Here is a 15,123-nt window from a genome sequence, read left to right as displayed (position 1 = left end):
AATTAAATGACACAAAATTTTTATATGATTACACTAATCCAAATATTTGTACAACCAAATATGCCACGATGATGTGGAATTGAGAATGAGACACGAGTGAGCGACAAGCTGAACCTAGTCTCTGGTATAGAAACACTGATGTGGCAAGAAAAAAAAAAAAAAAGAGATAAAGAACTAATCGACTAATCGACAACCAATCGACCATGAAATTAATCTATTACTATTTTCACCAGTAACACAATGGGGTTAAAAAAAACAAAATTAGCCCTCTATAGTACAAAGAGAGCAAACAATCACCACCGTAAATATTACTTTCACAGTTCTACAGTAAAAAATTAACCCCTTACAGTAGTGACTATCCGCTCCTCCCTGCACCACAATGGGCCAATCCTAGCCTTCTCAACCCCATTATGTTAATAAACGTCCCAGACCTGGATCACAGCCATGTGCCCTCTGGTGCCTCTTGCAGAAACACACCACAGTTCACCTACACGGCTTCCCATGAGACACGTTCACATCTATGCTTTTTTCAGCCGCAGCGTATTTGGAAAGGGTCAGGGACGCCTAATGATGCTTCTTTGGTTCAATATACTTCAATGGAGAAGCTGCAGAAAAGCATGTAATACGTTTTGGCAGCAATTTGTGTTTTTTAATCTGTCCAGCAACAAATTGGCCAAAAAAAATGCAAAAACGCAAATCGCAGGAAAATCACGTGTGCAAAAATCAAACCAAAAAAAAAAAAAACCCAGCAAAAAGCACTGCAGAAACAGATAAAAAGCAAACTGCATAGGTGTGCACCGAGCCTTATGCTGGCCACACAGATCAATTTTCAGACAAGAATATTCAGTCTTTGTACATTCACTGAATGAAAGAATGTTTGAAATTTCAACTTGCTTTTAAAATCAATGTAATTTCTGAACGAAAACCACATACATTGTCTGAAAATTCCCTTGACCAAGAAGTTCCCTATCATCGCCAAATCTTCCCATCACTGTAGTTGAAAATAAACTTTGACCTGAAGAAAATCCAACGAACCCTCCCAAAACTACACTTTTATTTTTTTTAAATAAAAAAATTAGATCTCTGAGTCTGATGATATCCATCAGACTCACCCCCTAACAGTACACACAGCATACATCCTCCAATAGCATACACAGCATATCTCCCCTCTAATAGTCCACACAGTACATCTCCTCTGTCTGCCACTCCCAGAGTGGACCAGACACCCTGCTCCCTAACCATATAGTTGGTTATTTATACTCACCACTGCATAGAGAGATCTAAGAATAAATTGCCTCTTTCTTCAAACCCCACATATTAACCAAATTATACGTCATATTTTTATATACATTTTTATCATCATTTGCAGCCCTAATTCATACACATCAAGAAAATTCTGTGTGAACTATGCTCCATTTCCCCTGATGCAATTTGTCATGCGACTTTGGACACAAAGTTGCATTACAAGTTGCAGCCCATTGATTTCCCATTCCAATCTATGCAACTCAAAGCTAAAGCGATTATGAAAAGGTACCTGCACCACTCTGATGCGACTCTGAATGTGACCAGAGTGGAAATTTGGATCAAAGTCGCATTCAAAAATACAGCACAGTCACACTAAAATCGCACCTCAGTCACACTCTCAATCGTGCGATCTTGGAGTTGTACTAGTGGAGACGTAGCTCTATGCCCACAGGTGTGTTTCCATAACATCGTTTGGCTTAACCTCATTCAAAGGGTCAACTGAAATTGCTTTTTGGTAGAGAGGCACATATCCTTTTCCACTTCTTCCAAGATTCCAAATGGAGCCCTCATCATTTGCACCTACAATTTAATTATATATATATATATATATATATATATATATATACACACATTATTCAGAATCAGTCTCAAAGTATTCGTGTAGACAAAACGTAAACAGGAAAGTTCTTCGAAGCTGCAGCCGCCGGGCACGCGCACGAGTTCCCAGCGATGCGGCGAGCGCGCACGCCCTCCACAATGCCGGGAAGCAGAGGACGTCATATGATGCCCACCTGGAGGGAGGAACAGTTCCTGCCGCTGTCATTTTACAATACGGCGGTAGGGAAATGGTTAATGGGATAATAATGAAGCTGCTTCGCTGGTGATACTGATGGCGTTATTGCAAACAAATTTTCAAAATCTTTTTTTTTCTAGCGATAGCAAGAATATTATTATGCTTTTTTTTTGGGCAAGTTACCACAACACCATTTTCCTTTAGTTTTTAAGATCAGAGATACAATTATGTTGGCGTCCCTTGTCGATTTCACATTGTATTTTTTTAAATGTAACTGCCTACTCCCAAACTATCATTTGAAGTAAAGCACTGTGCCGCCCACAACACTGCGGCACAGTGGTGTAGTGGTTAGCACTCTCACCTAGCAGTAAGAAGGGTTTCTGGTTCGTATCCCAACCACAACACTACCTGCCTGGAGTTTGCATGTTCACCCTGTGCCTGTGTGGGTTTCCTCTGGGTACTCCAGTTTCCTCCCACAATCCAAAGACATGCAGGTAGGTTAATTGGCTTCCGTCCCAAATCAGCCCTAGTATATGAATGGGGACCTTGGATTGTGGGCTCCTTGAGGGTAGGGACCAACGTGAGTGTGCAATGTAAAGTGTGGTGGAGATTTTGAAATATAATATTTATAGCAAGGAGCTCCAAGGGAGCCATTGTGAGGACTAATTAACTTACTATGCCCGGTTTTGGACATACATACATACATACATATATATATTATATATATATATAACATGTATACTAGAATATTTACTGTTCTTGGCATCTCAAACACGCAAACCTGTTGGTCTGCTGTTTGCATAGTATCTAAGTTACCCTATTGTTCATAGAGATGGCCATTTCAGATATAGTGCCTCTTCCTGTGCCACAAGTCCTTGAAATGCTAATTTATGTTGTATCAAAGAGGGCTGACGGTTGTAAATCAAGAGATAATTAAACTGGTCTTATGTCGGAACTGGCAGGGTCAGAGATCAAAGGAAGTTGCTCATAAAGGCATCGGAAGTTTGATGCTTAACTGGGCTTGAAATTATAACCAATCAGAATTGGAGGCAACTTTGAACCAATGAGGTGACCCTGAACTCTGATTGGTAGGCATGAGGTTTTCTAAGCACATAAATCTAGTCCCTAGAGATGCCAAATCTCTCTCTCTCTTAAACTCTCATGGACTGGACACATAAGATTCCTGTGTAATGTATTTTCCTTATCTCTCCATCTCGCTGGGCTGCACTTTTGCAAAAATGGTAATGTAGGGAAAAACTAGATACTGTGTCTGTATTATTATGTCTCTTTTCTTTTCTGTAACCCTGTCTACCGTAGGACTTTGCCGTAATACAATATTAATCTTGTGAAAGGATGTGTATGACCATTATAGCAATATTTGGTAACATAGTTGTTTTTAAGGTTGTATCCTCCACCTTATATGAGGTACTCTGTAACGTTTCTTTTCTGTACTATAGTATGTTTAAATAAATTAGATTTTTATCCTTTTCGCACATGTATCATTCGTTCTTAATTTTATGGTTTGATTCATATAGATCAAAGGTTTTTAATCACTTATTTTTTGTATAGGTAAGTATATAAGTGAGCTAGGCAAATTAGCCATAACAACAGGGATAGGGAGAATTGTAGACACTCACTCAGGTTGAACTGGTTGAACTGAATGGACTGGTGTCTTTATTCAACCCTACTATGAAACTATGTAACTATGAAACATAGCCAAGTAGTATTCTCCACAATTTATATATTGTGCATTAAAAAAAGAAAACAAATAAAATTAGACATGCTATCTGATAATATAACTTAACCAAAAAGTGCATTCTATGCAACCAAAAATATAGAAAATATAACAAATCAAATCATTATTATTCAACCAAAAAATAAAAGCCTCATGCATGTGTCCTGCTTCTTAATATAGGGGGTCAGCAATGCCAAGAGTTGGTGAAAGCAGGTGTCCATCATCCGGAGATAATTCCGAAAATCATCAGGATTATTCTCCTGGAGCTCCTGCAGCAAAGGCATTTGACATAATTGGTCACCATTAATAAAGCAACCAATTTTTTGGTCTAAGAAATCTTCCTCCTCCTGTTCCTGGACTGGACTTGGGTCAAAGTAATAACTCCAAGGCCAATAATAAATAACACATTATCTCCTCCGATTCTGCAACATGTCTGGTTGAAGAACGGCCATCCAGAAATGAACTGAAAAGCACAAAATGAAAATCGCTTAATGAAAAGCATGAGATGAAAAGCGTGAATCAACACTCACCAAACTTCTAACATGAAATTAGCAGAAGGAGCCCAAGGGGTGGCACTAAAAAGCTGAAAAAATGCGTAGTATGTCACTACGTTCATGTTTGTTGGCTGACAATTCCTTGCGATTTGTATGCAAGACAAAATCCAGGCGCACGCCTTCAGACAAAAGCGAGAATTTGTCTGCGGAAAATCTGATCGTGTGTACAAGGGTTTAATCATCTCCATTACATGTAGACAGCGGCTTTCAGAGAATGGGAGAGCATATAAATACAGCCCACCGCCACACATGCGCAGTTGCTAGGGCGTGTCCTGTAATTTACTGTGTCCTTCAGATACAGATCATATTGGGGTACAGGGCCATTGAAATAGGCTCTGTACCATGTGATCACAGCAGTTATACTTCTAAACAAAGGCCACGTGTTGCACCCTGTAAACCATTTCCTATCACAGTGATCAGCAATAAATAGTCAGAGCGACAACAAAAAATAGACCACAGTCACCAGAACAGTACAGTGACATTGCACTGTTGTGGCTAGTGATCATATACACTGGCTGGCTGCTCTGATACCACTGTATGCTAGTGCTGCCAGCATCTCTGATCACTAGCCACAGCAGTACAATGTCACCAGACCAGTGAAGCCAGTCACAATATCCCTGATCACTGCCACATTAATCCCAGTGTAACCATAATACTGCAGCCAGTCGGTGTCTCGGATCACCCCCACACAAGTAATGTTTGGTTTAATTGACAGATTATGAGCATTATTTATATGTTATTGCATTTGAGATTACTTATTAACCACTTGAGACCCGCGCTATAGCCGAATGACGGCTACAGCGCGGATCTCCTTTTCCGGGACTACGTCTATTGACGTCGTCCCGTGCACGAGCGGCCTGCGCGCCCCCGAGGGGCGCGCGCTCTGTGATCGGCGAGTCTATGAGACTCGCCTGATCACCGATCCGTGCAAGGGGTCGATCCCGACCCCTTATCACGTGATCAGCTGTCAGCCAATGACAGCTGATCATGTGATATAACGGAGCCGGTAATCGGCTATTATTCCTCCTCGCGCTGACAACGCGAGGAGAAAAAAAAAAGCCGATCACCGGCGGCCGTGATCGGGACATCAGTCCCGATCACGGCCAGCCCTGCCAGTGCCCACCTGCCCCCTGCCAGTGCCACATTAACAAAAAATAAGTGCCCACTGTGCCACCCAGCAGTGCCCACCGTGCCACCCAGCAGTGCCCACAATCTGCCTCAAAGGTGCTGCACCCCAGTGCCACATATCCATGCCCATCAGTGCCACCTATCAGTGCCCATCAGTCCCATCTATCAGTGGTACCTATCAGTGCCCATCCGTGCCATCTTATCTGTGCCCATCTTTTCCCATCAGTGCCGCCTTATCTGTGCCCATTGGTGCCGCCTTATCTGTGCCTATTAGTGCCGCCTTATCTGTGCCCATCAGTGCCCACCAGTGCAGCCTATCAGTGCCCACCAATGCAGCCCATCAGTGCCCACCAGTGCAGCCTATCAGTGCCGACCTCATCAGCGCACTTCAATGAAGGAGAAAAATGACCTGTTTGCAAAATTTTATAACAAACTATTAAACATGATTTTTTTTTTGCATCTTTTTTTGTTTGTTTAGCAAAAAATAAAACTCTGAGCTGTAATTAAATACCACCAAAAGAAAGCTCTATTTGTGGGAAAAAAAATTATAAAAATTTCATTTGGGTACAGTGTTGTATGCCCGCGCAATTGTCATTCAAAGTGCATCAGCGCTGAAAGCTGAAAATTGGTCTGGGACTGAGGGGGGTTTAAGTGCCCAGTAAGCAAGTGGTTAAATATACCTATATGGAGATAAACAGATGGGTGTTAAAATGTAGTAAGCAGCATGGCAGTCCTTGTAAAATTTGAGCAGACATGGATAAGGATTTTTTGGGGGGGGGGGGGGGGGGGGGGGGGGGCGGGGGGAAAGCAAAATTTCAGTGAGGCAGGCCATACATAACAATTTTTTTTTATTCAACCAGCTGGTTAAATAATAATAATAAAAAAAAACAATAAAAAAAATGTATTTCTCCATCCACACATTCGATAGATGGGGGAATCACTCCCGCTGTACTATTGTATTCTGCAAGTGGGGAGCCTTTCCCGCTAGCAGAATACAATGACCAGTGTCGCCGGCTACAGCCGGCAGCACTGATTGTTAGGGGATAAGTCATTCACAAGTCGATTAATAGACTTGTGTACAACCAACTAGCCTGTACATGGATCAAAATTCGGCCAGTTCAGCAGGGTTCTCAAGCTATGATCAGAAAGCCAGTACAATAGCCAAAGTACTTGTGGAGAAGTTCTTTGTACATTATGGACTACCAGTGAGGATCCATTCGGACCTAGGAAGGGACTTTGAGAGTCGGTTGGTACATCAGCTGTGTACTCTTCCGGGCATTAGGAAATCACGCATTACGCCCTATCACCCTAAAGGTGATCCTCAACCGAAACAATTTAATAGGCCCTAGCTGAACATGTCAGGAACCCTGACGCCAGACAAGAAGCAAAACTGGGGAAATCACATAGCAGCACTTGTTAATGCATACAATTGCACCGAGAGCGATGTCACTGGATACTCTTCATACTGGTTGATGTTTGGAAGAAAAGCCAGGCTTCCCACTGATTTGGCTTTTGGTATGTCTCTGGTTGATGTCCCTCTCACCTCACATAAAGGATATGTGAATAGACTGTGGAAGAATCTGAGACAAGCCCATGAGCAAGCAGTAGAACATGCTACTGTTAGGGAGTCCAGAAATAAAAGGAACTTTGATGCAAGGGTTAAAATTCAATACCTACAGCCAGGGGATCGAGTACTATTAAAGAATCTGGGCGTACCAAGGCAAGTTGGCAGATAGATGGAGGTCACAGCCTTATGTTGTTTGTAAGCGGATCCCTGGATTGCCAGTGTATCAGATTCGACCAGAAGGAAAGACAGGACCAAGGAAGATGTGGCATCAAAATCATTTGTTACAATTGTCTGATGCAGTGAGAATTCCAGCAGTTCCTCAGATGTCTCCTGAAAGGTCAACTCCAGCCTGTACACGTTCAAAAAAGACCAGGCTAGGGGGAGCCAAAGAGTGACAAATCTGAAGATGACGGATATTCAAAAACCCTTAGTCCAATGTCATCATCGGAAGAGAAAGAGATAGAAGAAGCAGATGATATTGTGTCCTTGCCTGCAGAGTTCTGGGCAGAGGAAGAGGACTTAATGCACAGACCGGCAGAAAAGACAAGGCCTAGGGAGACGGTCAAGGTCCCGTTGTTGCAGTCACAAAGGAAAGGGAACAGATCTCTTGAGTGGGAGATTAAGGAGACAGAGGAAAATAGGGAAGTGACAATTGCTGAAGCTGAAGAACAGATTGGAGACTTGATAGATTTTCTTAGCGAAATACTGTCAACACCAGAAATTGAAGAGCTAAAACAGACCTCTGCAATTGAAACTCAGGATCCGTCTGTCAATGTTGACATCCAAGTAAAAGAACAAGACGAAGTTAAAGACTCAACCCAACATGATGAAGGTCCTTTAACTATGACATTCAGATGGAAAGTGCACCCACCGCAGAGACTCACGTATGATACGTTGGGAGAGAGTTCTGAAGAACCGGTTCCCACAGTTCATAGATCCGATCCCGAAGCTACACCTTCTACAGTCAATTGGATAGGGGGCAACTCTGTCTTAACCTCTGACACAGAAGGGTGTTGCTCTGGCCTTCTCAAAAATAGATTGTGAGCTTACTGATGATGTGTACGATTTTATTAGAGAAATTCCAGAAGTGTGTAATTATTTGTCCAGTAAGGTGGGATTAGGGCTATAGCCTGTTTCAAGCTGCCAGACAATTTGTATTCCATCTTTGGGGACCAAAGATTTAAAGCAGGGGGAGTGTGTAACGCTGTGATTCTTTACCAGGTAATGTTATCTAGGCAATGCTATTAGGTTGGTATTTCGTTCCCTCTAGTGGTATACGCTGTGAAAGAGACTTGTTTATATTTCACATAAGAGAATGTAACAAGGCCTATACGGGAAGTGACGTAATTATTCTGTGAAAGGACTTAATTACCCACAGCGCCTCATTTACCTACCCATGAACCCTGGGGACTGAACTGCATGCTGGGCAGGGTATAAAAAGGGAAGGTGTGTCCTGGTTAGCTCTCTTCTCGTGGCCTGCCTGCAGGGACCTATGTGGTATTGTACTGAAGAGCGCAGCCTGTTAGGAGTGGAATGGACGAAGTAAGTGCCACCAGGGAGAAGCTGGACACGGTCTGTTGACGGAGAGCGTGGTCTGATCGGAGGATCCAGGGCACCCGGCAGAGCCAACCGAGGGTTCCAGTCATTTTATGAGCGGTGCAGCGTGACGGAGCTGGCAGGCAGCAGGACGGAGACCACTGGAGAGGAGGCATCCAGTTATCCTGGGCCTGGTGTGATGAGAGGGCTGTTGCCCAGAACTTATATAAAGCACCCAACACACTACAGATTAGTAATTACAGTGCTGCTGAGACCTGCAGTCCTACGGAACAGTTCTTTCCAATCAGACTGTACTTGGGTAGGCCTCAAAGCCTAACTTCACTTGGAACTGACTGACGGTCAAAGTGCATTCTGAAGAAAGGAGGTTATAAGTGCATTGCATAATTGAAGTTACTGTTCACTATTTCACATTATATTACCATCTGCAAACCCTATGGAATACAAATACAGCAGTATAATGGCTAGCTGAAGAAAGAAGACAGGAGACTATATTATTTACTGTAAGGCCTTGCAGTATTGCTTCTACATACAAAGTAGAAGTGGGAAGGTGTTCAGTGTCAAGGCATTACCACTCTGAGCATTAGTCCCATTTGGAGAAGCGACCACATACGTCAGCTGTCTAGAGTGTGTTTATATTAACCTTTGACAATATCTTCACTGTACTTATTTGTTGTATGACTAAATCAGAGAGGTGTTCCTCTAGGCAACTAAATCTTTGTCAGTAAACTTATTACATTATTTAATTACAATAGAGTGTGATCTTTTTACTGTGAGCATGGAACCCGGGGTGTCAGAGGGAAGGGTAGTCTTGAGTGCCCGGGAAAGCCAGTGGGAAATAGAACTCAGCAGCCCCCATGGGGGTACTGCTACACGGTGATTTGAGGTGCGGCTTTATTTCCATCCAGACAAATTTCCAAAACACAGGTAACGCCTGCACTTTCATAACCAGTGGAGGCTCCCCTCTAATCAATTGTCGTTTGAGATCCTTGGCCCATAAACACTGCAGTTTCATCCATTTTAATCATGTTGGAGAGTTGGTATTTAGAAATGTCCATGCCCCCAAAGAACTTGAATGCAAGTGCACGTTTAACAACTTCAGTATCTTCCAGCTTGAACAGTATTGTTGATCTTCTTAGAGACAGTTAATTTCGCTGAAGGAAGCCATCCAGCCAGTGGTGTTTGGGGATATTTCAAACTGTGGTGCTATTGCAAGGGTGAATGCTTGAATATCAGGCCTGCACACAACCAAAGCCTTTGCTCTCTTGTCAGCAATCCATTCACAGATGATGTCTTCCAGCTCAAGATATAATGGCTGCCAAACTGATCCACACTTGCGCTTCATAACATTTCCCTCAACCACTGAGGTTACCGTACTCTGTTCGCCATTTTTGGACCATTCGGAGATCTAACTTCATCTCTTTGCAGAAAGCCGTGACATTTTTGCCGTGGGCGTCCTCCACAATTCCTTTCTTTTACTCAACGGAATAGCTCTCTCTCTCTCTTTGAACGCATCTTGTCTAGGGATCAAAATACCGTACCGTATTAATACCGTATACACATAAAGTGCACAATAAGTGATGTCTGTCTGGCTGACAGTGGTTGTAAACAAAAAAAAAATCCTGTTCCTTTAACCACTTCAATACTGGGCACGTATACACCTGCCTGTCCAGACCAATTTTCAGCTTTCTGCGCTGTCGCATTTTGAATGACAATTGCATGGTCATACTACACTGTACCCAAACAAAATTTTTATCATTTTGTTCCCACAAATAGAGCTTTCTTTTGGTGGTATTTGATCACCTCTGGGATTATTTTCTGCTAAACAAATAAAAAAAAAAGAAAAGAAAATTTTGAAAAAAAAGATTTTTTTTTGTTTGTTACAAAACGTTGTAATTATGTAAGTTTTCTCCTTCACTGATGGGGCTGCACTGACGGGCACTGATGAGGTGGCATTGATGGGCACTAATATGCGGCAGTGATGTACTGTAGAATACTGATGGATGCCAATCAGTGCCAAATAATAATGCCTGCCAATCAGTGATGCTCATTGTGGGCACTGATTGGCATCCCTAGTGGTCTAGGTTGGCATACATAGTGGTGACATCCCTGTTGCCTCTGGTGGAGTCCCTGGTGGTCCAGTGTGGGCATCCTCGGGGAGGGGGGGCTTCACTGATAATTGGTCAGCACAGACCCCCCGTCAGAGGAGCAGCCGATCGGCTCTCCTCTACTCGCGTCTGACAGACGGGAGTGAGGAAAAGACGATCAACGGCCCTTCCTGTTTACATTGTGATCAGCCGTGATTGGACACTGCCGATCACGTGGTAGAGAGTCTCTGTCAGAGACTCTTTACCTAGATCGGTGTTGCGGTGTGTCAGTCTAACACACCGCAACAATGATCACCGTGATGCACTTCCCAGGGGACACGCAACAGCTTAATATCCTGAAAACGTCATAAGAGTCAAGATATTGAAACCACTTTGCCGCCGTGGTTAAAGCATGATAAACAAAACACAGTGCTTGTGCTGTGTTATTTACCCTTTTCCATTTTCTAAAATAGCTGGAATAAATCAAAATATTTTATAAACATTTCTTGTGTCCTCTGTCTTCTCCTCCCCCTTTGTCAGGTCAGGAGTCAGTTTTTTACATCATATGACATTATGCAATCCGTTTTACTGGTATATGGTGCAGTGTGTCCATGGTTTTATATAAAGTACCTTTCTAACAGCTCCCTCTTCTTCTCTGAGATGTGAGGAGAGGAAGAAAGAGAAGAAAGAGCCATAATTGTCGCTGACGTCAGTCCACTCCATGCACTGAAGAGGGAGGGGCGGCCGCATCAGGTAGGAGGAGGGGAGGAAAGAGAAGAGCTAAGAACCACGCCGATGTCAGCCTGCTCTGTGCACAGAAGAGGAAGGGGCAGCAGACATCAGCTGGGAGGAGAGAAGAGGACCTCCAGCGGGTCAGCAGTGGGTGTAAACCTGGGTATTTTAAAACAGCAACAAAGGGAGACACTGCCCCAGTTTTACAAAACGGATTACAGGATTTTAAAAGGAAATTTACTAGGGCTTATTTTTGGGGTAGGGCTTATATTGCAGCCTGCCCTGATAATCATGCTAGGTCTTACTTTTAGAGTAGGGCTTATTTTTGGGGAAACAGTATACACACACACACCAAGTGATCCAATAATATACCATATGATGGTCATGTATAGAGAGGGGTTGAAACAGCTGAACCAAAAAATAGATCAATTCTGCTTCAATATATTCAAAAGGTACAATCAAGAATTGCTCGACTAGTTTTGCACACTGGACACACTTCTTCTGAAGCTATGTCAATATTTATATATAAAGAAGAAAAGGTATAAGTTTGTCACTGAGGTGAAGCAAGCAGGTAACACGAAAAACACAGGGCAGGCCTGGTCACTATAGAGCAACTATAAATGATGGTAATAAACAGGGGCATTGCTAGGTCTACAAAAGATCTGGGGGTAGAGCCCATAGCAGCCAAGTAAAGAAAGTCATACGCTAGAGTGGGCATACACATTGAGGTGATTTAGGTTGCGTTATGCGCTATACAAGTATTTCATTCATTCATACACATGTATATAATATACGTGTGTGTGTGTATATATATATATATATATATATATATATATATACTGTATATTACATATATTATCATTAAATCAGGGTCCCCAGAGAGCCTACCCCTTACATCAGAGATCAGAGTCCCCAGAGAGCCTCCCCTTTGCGTCAGGGTTCACAAAGAGCCTCCCCCACTTACATCAGGGTCCCCTCCTTACCTCAGTGTCCCCAGAGAGCACCCATGCATCAGGGTCCCTAGAGAGTCTCATCCTTACATCAGGGTGCCTAGAGAGCCCCTTCCATTACATAGGGGTCGCCAGAGAGCCCCTCCTTACATCAGGGTCCCCAGAGAGCCCCTCCTTACATCAGGGTCCCCAGAGAGCCCCCACTTTCATCCAGGTCCCTAGAGAGCTTACCTCCCCCCGCATCAGGGTCCCCAGAGAGTGCCTCCTTACCTCAGAGTCCCCAGAAAGCGGCTCCTTATATCAGGGTCACCAGAGAGAGGGCAGGCAGTGAAAGATGATGTTATCTCTCTGCTGCACAGTGAGAGCAGAACAGTGGTGATGTAGGGTGGACGGTGAGAGATGTCATCTCTCTGCTCGCTCGCCTTGCTCTCCCATGCTGCCTGCCCACTCTCTGGTGCTGCTCACTGCACTCATGGCCCAGGCTGCAGAGAGGCCACAACCACAGCCATCTATGAGAGACTCCTAGGTTTAGAGGATGTCTCCAATTTACAAGCCGACCTCAATGCACTGTCTAATTGGGCAACTATGTGGCAGATGAGGTTTTATGTTGATAAATGTAAAGTTATGCACTTAGGGGCTAAGAATATGCATGAATTCTACATACTAGGGGGAGTACAACTGGGTGAATCAATGGTGGAGAAGGATCTGGGGGTTACGGTAGATCAATAATAGCATGTCATTACCAAACTGCGGTTTCCAAAAGCGAGCAAAGTCCTTTCTTGTATTAACCACTTCAATACCGGGCTATAGTCATTTAACTTCCTCAGATAGAATCTCCCATCCTGGGCGGGCGTCATATGACGTCCTCTGTATCTCGCAGTTCCTGTGGTGATCGTGGATGAGGTGTGTCCCTCGCACACAATCCATCCCAGATCGAGGTAAAGAGCCAATTAAAAAATGGCTCTTTACCGGCTGTATCCAATCACAGCTGGTCATATGTATTGCCCACGTGCACGGCGCACACAGAGCAGCGATCAGGGACACGGCTTGTCACCCTGACACAGCCCAACCCCGATCGCACATCCAATCACAGCCGGTCACAGAATGTAAACAAACAGTGGTAACAAGATGTTACTGGGTTCTCCTTCTCACACACCAGTCGTGTGTGAGGAGGAGATTGTGGTAACATATCGTTACTGCTTAAAGTACACACCAACACACACCGATTGCCCCCCTAATGGAGTACCTGTCATCACCCATCAAAATACTTGAGTACCTGCCACAGCCCATCTGAGCAACCGTCACAGCCCACCTGATTACCCGAGTACCAGTCACGACCCATCTGAGTACCCGAGAACCTGTCACAGCCCATCTGAGTACCTGTCACAGTCCATCTGAGAACCTGAATACCCGTCACAGTCCATCTGAATACCTGAGTACCTGTCACAGTATATCTGAGTACCCGAGTACCTGTCACAGCCCATCTGAATACCCAAGTACCTGTCATAGTATATCTGAGTACCGGTCCCAGCCCATCTGAGTACCTTAGTACCTGTCACAGTCCATCTGAGTACTCGAATACCTGTCACAGTCCATCTGAGTACCCGGGTACCTGTCGCAGTCCATCTGAGTACCAGAGTACCTGTCACAGTCCATCTGAGTACCAGAGTACCTGTCACAGTCCATCTGAGTACCAGAGTACCTGTCACCAGCCCAACAGAGTACCAGAGTACCTGTCACCAGCCCAACAGAGTACTCAACCTATCTGCAGCCCATGCCTCATAGAATATATGTTGGGGTGTTTGCTTTCCAAAATGGGGTAATTTTGTAGGTAATTCCACTGTCCTGGTGCACCAGAACCCTCAAAAGTGTGATGGGTATTATATGAGATCTGCAATTTAAGGCACTGAAGGTACTACTTCAATGTTGGGCCTCAGGATGAGTAGCAGAATGTGTTTTGGGGTGTAATTTTTGCTTTCCAAAATGGTATAATTTTGTGGCTAATTCCACTGTTCTGGGGCTCTAGGGCCTTCACAAATCTGATAGGTGGTTAGGAAATTAGAGGTGTAATTTTATGCTCCTAGAACCCCTGATGGTGCTCCCTGCATGTTGTACCTCTGTGTGGCCAGGCTGTGTAAAAGTCACACACGTGGTATCGCCATACTCAGGAGGAGCAGCAGAATGTATTTTGGGGTGTAATTGGAAATATGCATATGTTGTGTGTGAGAAATAACTTGACAAGGAAAATTTGTAATTTTCCCAGAGAATTGTGGGAAAAAATTAAAATTTCAAAAACTCACCATGCCTCTTGCTAAATAGCTTTGACTGTCTACTTTTCAAAAAGGGGGTCATTTGGGGGATATTTGTACTTTCCTGACATTTCAGGGCCTCAAGAAAGGAAATAGGCCATCAGTGCATCAGGTGTGATCAATTTTCAATAATTTGCACCATAGCTTGTAGACTCTATACCTTTCACAGAGACTAAATAATATCCACTAATTTGGGTTATTTTTTACCAAAGAGTTGTAGCCATATAAACTTTGGCCCAAATTTATGAACAAAAATGACTTATTTGCAAAATTTTATCATAGAAACTAAAAAAAAAAAAATAATTCTTTCAAAATTTCTTTTTTTTCACTTGTCGCAAAAAGCACTGAAAGCTAAAAATTGGCCTGGGAAGGAAGGGTATATAAATGTCCCACATTGAAGTGGTTAAGAGAGGGCACCAGTTCTCAAAAAGGATATGGGGAACTGGAGAAAGTGCAGAGAAGGGCAACC

The sequence above is a fragment of the Lithobates pipiens genome, unplaced genomic scaffold (assembly GCF_037356315.1).
Source record: "Lithobates pipiens isolate NorthernLeopardFrog02 unplaced genomic scaffold, aLitPip1_a1.2 Scaffold_13, whole genome shotgun sequence".
Taxonomy (NCBI): domain Eukaryota; kingdom Metazoa; phylum Chordata; class Amphibia; order Anura; family Ranidae; genus Lithobates; species Lithobates pipiens.
Note: the sequence above shows the minus strand (reverse complement) of the source record.